The sequence below is a fragment of the Belonocnema kinseyi genome, chromosome 3 (genome assembly GCF_010883055.1).
Source record: "Belonocnema kinseyi isolate 2016_QV_RU_SX_M_011 chromosome 3, B_treatae_v1, whole genome shotgun sequence".
NCBI classification, from domain to species: domain Eukaryota; kingdom Metazoa; phylum Arthropoda; class Insecta; order Hymenoptera; family Cynipidae; genus Belonocnema; species Belonocnema kinseyi.
The window spans coordinates 16,607,997-16,618,528 of NC_046659.1; positions in this window are offsets into that span (position 1 = coordinate 16,607,997).

Below are 10,532 nucleotides of genomic sequence, written 5' to 3' on the forward strand. Positions count from 1 at the left end.
AAAAATTTCCATACAATTTTTCTTTATTAATACTGTAGAAAAAAATTAACGCGATCGAGCGCCGAGATTATAATTAGAGCAAATTTTCTGTAATTCTATGAGAATGGCTGAAATATCCCGAAAAATAAAATTCCCGACTCGGTAAAACTATCTGTCCCGAAAAATACAATTCCAAAACTAATAAAATTCCTGAACAGTTTATAATATTAACGAATTTGAAAATTACCAAATAATAAAACTCCCCAAATAAAATTGTTTCTTAATCAGTATTAATTATTTATTAAAAATACGATAATAAAATATTGTTATCAAATACATTTTTGTTTGATATTTAAAGTGTTAAAAATTGTTTGAATTTAAAATTAAAATTATAAAAAAAATTTTACAGACAAATTCATATATAAAAACACGTGTTTTTTAATTAACATTTCAATTTTTCGGAAGAACTTTTGTGATTTAAAAAATACTATGTACATTTTCAACCGAAATATCTTATCCAGAAATATATTTTGTTTTAATTATTGTTATTTTAAATTTAATCATTAATGTTTAAACACTTCAAACATTTAAAAAGTTGTTTCTTTGGTATAAATATTTGATTATTTCAATTTAAAAAAATAATTTGTCAAAGAACAATGTTTTCCACACTTGTTTATCTCGAAATTTCTTTTTATAATACTTTTTTTAAATTAAAAATATGATTTTTCGAGAACATTCTTTTTATAATTAAAAAAAAGACCGTACCGAAAACCTGGATCAAGCTTCAGATCTGAAAAAATTCATCGATACATACATGTCAAACTTTTCTAACCTCAAAAAATCTTTCTACTGCTTTACCGTCATATTTTACGAAGAATGAGAAAACAAGAATTCGACTTCGTAGTACGATGAGGGCAACACCTCGATAGGGCAGAAAATGTGATGTCCTATATATATAATTCCCCACTCCGACGCCCCGCACCGCATCTACGTTTATAATATCTTTCCCCTTGCTCCCATATATCTTTTGGGGACTTACATTTTGAATAAGCGCCATCTAGCGTTAGCCCCTGTCACTAACAGTAAATGAACCTACAGGCCCCTGACAGAAATTGTTTCCAAACTCTGCTTCCTCAAAATTCTCGTATACTTTAAATTTTGCCTGATTTCTTGTAAAGCAACTTTACAAATGATGAAAAATGTATGCATAAAAAGGTTGTTTATACGTGAAATAATCATTTGAATAATAGAAGTACAATTTTTTGTAATTGAAAGAAGCGATATCAATTATTACAGTGAAACGGTAATAGTTTATAATTGTAAAAATATTAATGTCAAACTATATCTTATTATTTTTTCCACAACAAGTATAATACTGCATATACTGTGCATAAAATAAATAATTATGAGAAGCAATACTTGTTAATTTTTACACAAATTAAAATAAAGCACATAAAGTGGATTTTACTTTATGTATAATGTTTAAAATATTTTTTTTTTAATAAAATAACCTGTGCATGGGCTTTCAATTAAAAACGATACGTTGGGAGAGATGCAAAAAGATTCTACGTTTGTAACTTTCGGGTCTCCCTCTTCCACTTTCTCTAAATTTAGCACAGGCTCCTGCAATATTTCTATGGATGTTTCAATTTTCCCAATATCTATAACAAGCTCCTGCCATTCTTCCAAGGGCATTTCGATATTTTCGAGATCTATCATCCACTTCTGCAATTCGTTCACAGGTACTCCAGGTCTATCCAGAACTATCATAGGCATGTCTTCAGTTTTAATTCCCACTACACACATTTGTATCTCGCTTGCCATATTATGTGAATTTGGTAAAAACAATGTTGGAACAGAATCATTTTTCAACATTTTCTATTCACTGTTTCGTTTCAAATAGGCCCATCGTCTCAAATATTCATACATCTAAAAATGTTAATACAATTACTAATTTTCTTGAATAAATCAAATATATTTTCTTACTCATCTCAGTGCACTAAAATCATAACATTTTATTTTTAAATAACCCTACCGAAAAGAATCTTTGAGTATATACTAAAAATTCTTTAGGTCAAACAAGCTCAGAGAAATTCTCCGCAGGCACTCTGGTAGATATTTTTAAAGGTCCAGGAAGCTCGTTTAAATGGTTTAAAGGCTTTAAAATATCCTTTTCGAAATTGAAATAAGAATACGATCATAAATAACAAGCAGAGATGCTATCTCGATAGAGTAGCCGACACTCAAGGGTCCTTTGTTAAGCTTTAGCATTAAAATTTAGAAGTAGTTTTTCTTTAATTTGATAGTTAACAGCCTAAAACATAATAATTTGGATTCTACGGGTTTCGACGACTTCAGATATCTAACTTTTTTCTTTAATGCTTAAAATTGGAATTAATAGAACGTTTCTCGTAAATGGAATGAGATACGTCAAAAAAGACAACATTTTTGAATTCAACTAGAAAATTGTATATCAGTACATAAGTTATAATTATAAATAAGTATAATGAGAAAATTCATCAATTAAAAAAAAGTGTTAATAATTTGAAGAGAAATTTAAAAAGGGAGAGCGGATTAGCCACGACCAACTACTGTAAATAACTCTGCCCGCCCGGTACGTGACGAATACAAAAGGAACATCATATTACCGTCGCACCACTCTTAAAACGACCACTAAAAGGATCTTGAAAAGGAACCAAATCTCTCAAACTATCTCCGAGACTATTTTGATTCAAATCGACTTTGTTATTGACTCAAATGGGCCAAGCTATTTCGCTAAAGAAAACTCGGAGATTTCTTTCGGTAGGGAACTGATGAATTGGTTTTGCATTTCAGGTTATGCTTCGGAATAACGTTTTTTATTTCACTAACAGATTAATTTTTATAAACGACTTCTTAAACTTGCAAATTGACTTATATCCGTATTTATATCACTTGGACATTTTTTGTTACTGCCTCGAAATATGAAAACAAAAAACCTAACCTCTAATTAAGCAAATAGTAGTTTATTTTTTTATTCAATACTTAGCAATCAACACATTTTCTTAAAAAACCCTATAATAGTAAACACAGTACGTATCCCTCCATAAAAGAACTTACATAAGCATATACAAGATAACTCAATACGCAAAGTATTGCCTTTTGTCAAGGTATATTGCATATAGATGCATATAGAACTCTCACTTCTATAAGAATCTATATGGAATTACTAGTAATCGCTAAGGTGTCATCTATAAGTTTCTGTTGGTATATTTACTTTATTTTTCAAAATTCATCATTGATCCTCACAGACTTCTGGGTCTATATGGCTTTATATGGAATTACCAACAGCCACTGAGGTGATTTCTATATTCTTCTGTTGGTATCTATATTTTCTTTCAGTGGATCCCTACCGAACAGAATTTTTGAGTATATACTAAAAATTCTTTAGTTCAAAGAAGCTCAGAGAAATTCTCCGCAGGCACTCAGGTAGATATTTTTAAAGGTCCAGGAAGCTCGTTTAAATGGTCTGAAGGCTTTAAAATATCCTTTCCGAAATTGAAATAAGAATCTCAGCTAAACCAGATTAATTTTCGACCAAAATTTTTAGGTAGAAAAATTCAATTTACAATAAAGAATATCAATTTTCTACTAACAATGAAATAGTTACATTATGTCCGAATATTTCCTCGTTTTGCTATTAAAATACATATATGGATACAGCAATTATATTATAATAACACTGTGAATTATAGGTGTGTACTTACCAGTTACGAGAAAGACGTATGCCTTCTTCCAGCTTCCATCGAAACACTTAACATTTAAATATTTTGATTTCTTATTATTAGGGTCGAAATTTGTTATATCATCCACAAACACTTTTTCGTTTGTTCCGCGTATCTGCGCGTATCCGAATACTATAATTCAAATATGGGTATATATTTTTTTAATATACAACGGTTGCGAAATATTCCGTCATTCTCCCGTGCGCGTCGCAAAACTCCCGTCCCGAAACGTTCATTTACTGCCGTTTTACCATACGGAACGCGAAGGCAAATGGACGCCAGAAACAAAATGGCCCCTGTGGCTGGACGCGTCGATTAGGTATTTCAGGTTAGGTGGGGGATATACAAGAAATCTGTACATTCAGGGCCAAACAATAATACTAAATGCATGTGACGAAACTTTATTTTTAATAAATCAAAACAAACATGTGAAGCAAATAAAGGTCGTTCGGTGAGCACGACCAGACAGTGGCTGGATCGTAAAGTCTCTCTGTATCTCTCTTAGTTATATTCCTTCACCATTTTCCTTTCACCTTTCACCTTTCTTATTTCCCTTTCCCTTTACGCCTTTCTCATACCCCTTGAATTTTGATTCCCCCTTTCCCAACCCAATACACCGTTTTCCTTTCCCGTTTTCTTTTCTTAATTCCTCTTTACCATTTCCCCTTTCCCTTTCCACCGTTTATCATGTCTTCATTTCTCTGTACTCTTCACCCTTTTTTCACGTTCTTCCCATTCCCCTTTTATTTTTCCCTTTTCCTATTTCCGCCCTTTTCTTTCCCTATTTACCCTTTCCTGTTTCTCATTTTTTCCTCCTCTTTTCCTTTCCCCCATTCCCTTCAACTATTTCGCTTTCCCCTTTTTAACCTTTCCTTTTTCATCTTTTTCCCGTTCCCTTCAACCTTTCTCTTTTCTTCAGTTCACCCTTTCACTTTTTCCCTTGACTTATTTTTCCATTTCGCCATTATCCTTAACCGCTTCCCCTTTCCCTTTTCACACCTTTGCCTTTCCCCTTGCTCTATTTCCCCGTTCTCTTTACCCTTGTTCTTTTCCCTATTCTCTTTTCCCATTTTTTGTCTCTTTCCCCCTTTTCCTTTCCCTTTGCACCCTATCCGGTGCCTCATTTTCTCCTTCCTTTTTTCCTTTTTCTGTTAACCGTTTCCCTTCCCCTTTTAATCTTTCCCTTTCCAACCTGTTCCCCTTCCCTTCACCCATTTACTCATTTTTCCACTTCCCCCTTTCCGTTTTTTCAAAAGGGAAAATAAGAAAGGGAAAAGGGTGAAAATTGAAAGAGGAAAAGAAAAAGGGAAATGGGGAAAAGAGAAAAAAGGTTGAAAGGAACAGGAAAAGGATGAAAAGCTTTAAAGGGAAAGGTTAAACGGGAAAGAGAAATAGCAAAATGGAATGAGGGAAAGGACACTTGCAGGAAAAAATGAGAAATTGCGAATGAAGAAAAGGGAAAGGACAAAGGAAAAGGCGAAAATCCTGAAAATAAAAAGTAAACGTGGAGAATTTGATAAAAGTAGAGGAAAGAGAGAAATAAAGATAAGGGGAAAGGGTAAATGGTGTAAAGGGAAACCGGAAACGCTAAAGAGGAATGGGAGAATAAAAGAAGAAAGGATTAAAAGGGAAAAGTGGAAAGTGGAAAGGGGATAGGAACACTGTGAAGGGGATTGGTAAAGGGGAAATAAAAATTCAAGGGTGATGAGGAAAGGGTAAAGGGGAAGAGGAATGGTTCCCTTCACCCTTGTTCTTTTGCCTATTGTTCTCTTTCCCCTTTCATTTTTCTCTTTCCTCCCTTTCCTTTCCCTTTTCACCCATATAGATCCATATAGAAGTAGGTAATGATTGCGTCGTCACTTCAAATCTTCTTTATAATTCCATATAGATTACATGTCAGGAGCATTCATATAAATCCATGTAGATGCTTAGGGACTTCGTGTGTCGACAGGAAAATACTGTATGGATATCCATATATATATATATATACTTATCACAAAAGCGACGTTCTTGGAATTTCATTAAGAAACCATCTCAAATTCTAATAGGAAATCCATATAGAATACATCACAAAGAAATCCATATAGATACTTGTAGATTTTCTATGTGGAAAATTTTCTCTAAGTGGCACTACCAAAAGAAAACATTAGGAACAATTATATACTAATAGAAGGTCTATATGGATTTATGAGACATTTAATGGAGGGATAACAATATACACAATACAACTTTCAGACAGTGTTATATAAGAACAAATTCAATTTGACACTTCGACTAATGTTTATTTTCGAGATGTGAAATTAATTGAAAATATTGTGGTTGCACATGCGGGGGGGAGGGGGTTGCTTTTTATTGTAAATTCAAAGATATAGGCCTAACATAAACACACAAGAAAAGATGTATATGTGTATGTATGTATAAGTATGTACATATATATATATATATGTATATATATATGTATGTATGTATGTATGTGTATGCATATGTGTATTTTTGTGTGTGTATATGAATTTGTGTGCATACTTATTCTTTCTAGTCGCGACGCCTACAATGAAATTTGTTGTTAATTGTTCTTTTTTTTGTCAAAAATTATACTACCTGGCTCAAAATTGAATCATTTTCTTCAAAATTCTACAATACGGTCAAAATTCATCCTTCTCGATTAAAAATTCTTTTTATTCGGTGGCAAATTCAATTTTTTAAATTGGGAGTACAAATTTCTGATTGAAAACTGATCTGTTTTGGTTGCTTGACATTTTCATCTCAAGTGAAAATCTATCTATATTGTTGAAAATTCAACTGTTTTATCGAAAATACCTGTTTTTGGCTGTGATTCCGATATGAATATTTCTTGAAAATTAGACCTTTTTGGTCTTTTTTTTATTCTTTTTCCGGATCTACATTTTATATTTCTCCAATTCTGCACATTTGGAATTGAAATTTTCTTGACTTTCAATATACATATATGTGTGTATTTATGGGTTTTCGAAGAATCTTAAACAGGACGATTTTTAACGACTCTCGGATATGACGCAGTCGTAAGTCGACCCCTACATTATCTTGTATTTTACTCAACAGTTCCGTGGAAAATTTGAAAGAGAGCGGTCTCTTATATACTCGGTTGGAGAAAAAGCAAAAAAGAAAATTTTCAATTTGGTATAAATGCACTTTCTTAAAATTGTGCTTCGATATGCAGTTACTTGGAAATCCGGAATCGTACTTAAAGATACGTCATTCATAGCAATTCATTATAATTTCACGATAAAATAAAAGAAAACAAAGGAAATTTAATCCTGCAAACTAAAAACAACGCCGAGATTTTGAACCGGGGGCGGGGGGGTTGCTTTTTATTGTAAATTCAAAGATATAGGCCTAAAATAAACACACAAGAAAAGATGGATATGTGTATGTATGTATGTATGCATGCATGTGTATGATATGTATATATATATATATATGTATGTATGTATGTATGTACGCATGTATATGCACATATGTATTTTTGTGTGTTTATGAATATGTGTGCATACTTATTCTTTCTAGTCGCGACGCCTACAATGAAATTTGTTGTTAATGGTTTGGTTTTTTTGTCTAAAATTATACTACCTGGCTCAAAACTGAATCATTTTCTTCAAAATTCGACATTTCGGACAACATTCATCCTTCTCGTTTAAAAATTCTTTTTATTCGGTGGAAAATTCAATTTTTTTAATTGGGGGTAAAAATTTCTGATTGAAATCTGATCTGTTTTGGTTGTTTGACATTTTTATCTCAAGTGAAAATCTATCTATATTGTTGAAAATTCAACTGTTTTATCGAAAATACCTGTTTTTGGCTGTGATTCGGATATGAATATTTCTTGAAAATTAGTCTTTTTGGTCTTTTTTTTATTCTTTTTCTGGATTTACATTTTATATTTCTCCAATTCTGCACATTTTGAATTGAAATTTTCTTGACTTTCTATATATATTGATGCGTTCCTCCTTGGCAGCCAGGAAGTCGATCCACTTTAAATTGCTTCGTGGCCCCGATAGGAGCCGTTGTGTTTGGTATAAGTCCAAGTCCACTTATCTTCTCCGTCCTCTCAAGCGGTCTAAGAACCGTTATATTATGAAAGATCTTGCTTCTGGATCTCGATACAGCGCCGCACGTCCCAAATTGGCTGGAGATGCCAATTTCTTTGTGGTATTTTCCTTCGAGATAGTAGGGTGAATGTTTCCACCCGGTTGGTACTTCTGCAAGTCCTTGTAGAAATCTTCGTTTGGACACGTCCCAGCCGTTTTCGGGCGTCGGATCCCCAATTTGGTAGTGCGTATGAGGCGGCGATATTTAGCCACTACTTTCCGCCTTTCGATTTCCACCGGATCCTCCCGGAGGATTTTTACTTCCGAAAGTGGCTTTCTAGTGGCTGAGTTGTGGCCCTCGGGAACCGGTTCAGGTGGATAGAATACAATTCCACGCTTGATGTTGAGATTGATTACCAGACTCCGGTCTTGATCCGCACGAACGGGTATTAAGGTGCGCCGTGCTGGAGCGAACTTTGCCCTGATCTCTCGCCGGGTCTTTCGTGCTCTTCGTGGACTCACTGTTCCTGATGGCAGTGGGGCGAGTAAACAAAGTGGGGTGATATCACACCCGGTGGATGCCTGATGGACGATCTTCCTGGTAGTCACCCCCTGGTAGCGATGTTGCCCGTTTTTCACCTCCTGGTGATGGCTCGTGCCGTTTGCCACTACCTCTTGGTGGCGTTGGACCCGGTTCGGCCTTCCTTGACTAAGAGGGACGATGCCTTTTAGGCGGCGACGGAGTGCCCTCTGCCGAGAGTTCAAACCCATTCAGTCGATAGTCAAGAGGTCTACCATTCGGAAGCCTAGCGAGTATCGGCTGGAAAGATTTCAGCATTGGCTCACGACCCGAACAACTCACTAAAAAGACTATCCGTTTAAGGCGCCTGGTAGGGAGTGGCTCGTGCCATGAGTGACAGAAGATTACTCAAGATGAGAGAAGCAATGCCCACGTATTATTGCTCTAAAAAGAGCAGATTTTCTTCGTACAATGTTTGAGGTGAAGTCAAAGAGAAGATTGGATTCTTCGTTGAAATTTTTTTTTATTTCGATTCTCCCTAGGCAGAAGGAGAAAGAGAGAGAGCGGAGTCAGGCGAGTAAGTGATCGTCGCTGATTGATGGCGGACTGCCGAGCAGGCTCGGTCAACTCTGTGGAAAATTAATGGCGACATACAGCGCACTCTGCTATCGCCAAGCGAACTTTACCGAGCGTCCATGCATGGGTGCAAGTATATGTACATGCCCTGTCCTTGTATGTGTTAAATCTGAAAATAAACCAACAAAAACGAAGAATAAAGACAAAATAAAGCAAATAAGAAGTGAAAAATGAGAAATGTAAGATAGTCAGCATCCTAGTCCTCATATTTCCTTTTTCTTTAACCTCATTTTGTCCTTATTTTCACTGAAAAAAATAATTCTTTACGATTCAGGAAGTACGTATGAATTTTTATTTTTCAATTCATACAAAGTATTCAATTTTGAATGAATATTATAATATATAAATACATATAATGAATATTTAATGAATAATGAATGAAATGAATGATTCCAAATTCCAAGGAATTTGAAAAGATCCCAAATAAATTGAAATACCCTATGGTATTCTGAAACATTCAAAGGTACTTCAAAGAATTAAAAAATTTGCAGGATATTTCGAAAAGTTCCAAATAAAATTAAGAGTTTGAAAGATATCAAAGGATTTAAAAAATGTGAAATATCTTAGAATATTTTGATAGATTGCAAATAATTTTGTATTGATTTCTATCATTTGAAGGGTTTTCCTGGATCAGCTTAGTGGATTTTGAAATTTCGCAAGGATTCCAAAAATGATTGTAGTGATCTGAAGTTTTATAAGAGGATAATAATGTTGGAAAAATCAGAAGGATTTGAATGATATTGGGATATTTTGAAGCATTCGAAGAGGTTTCAAAATATTTCATGGTATTCTTAAAAGTTCTGAATTATTTATAGAGTCTCAAATTTTTTAAAAAGAATTCAAAATAATTTTAGGATGCTCTGGAAAATTTTAGTGATTTCCTCTATGATATTCCTGAAGCTGCTTAGTGTATTTGTTCCCAAAGTAATATTGGAAAGTATTCAAAAATCTAACAAGGCAATCTCAAGACATTGGAAAAATGTCAATGAATTTCCACAGACTTTAAATGATTATAAGGGACTTTAGTAAAATTCTTCAAGTTTTTCAGGAATCCCCGAAGATACAAGCTTTAAATTTCCAAAGAGTTTAAATTGCGTTTCAAAGAATTAGAAATAAATTATAGTATTTTAAAAGATTCAGAGGAATTCCTCTAAACATCAATGTATTCAATTTTGAAATGATAGGTCTCAAATTATCACATCGTGACCCTTTCTTCACTTAAACTTATGAGTTAATATCATTGACAATGAGTTAATATGATTGACAATCATCGATTTCCTATTCCATATTTCATTTAACTCAATTCATTTTTTGATCTGGAATTTGACCACTTTTAGAATACAAAAATGTGAAAACATAACTTTAAAACTCTGAAATTATAATAATTATAACATCCTAATTACACATAACTTTAAAACTCTGAAATTATAATAATCATAACATCCTAATTACATCACACTTTTCTTGGGTAAGAGAATAAAACCTGTTAGACCCTGGAGAGTGTAGAAAACGTATGTTTTCCTTTAAGAGAACTTGTGTACGTTTTAACAGCTCTTTCTACGAATTCGT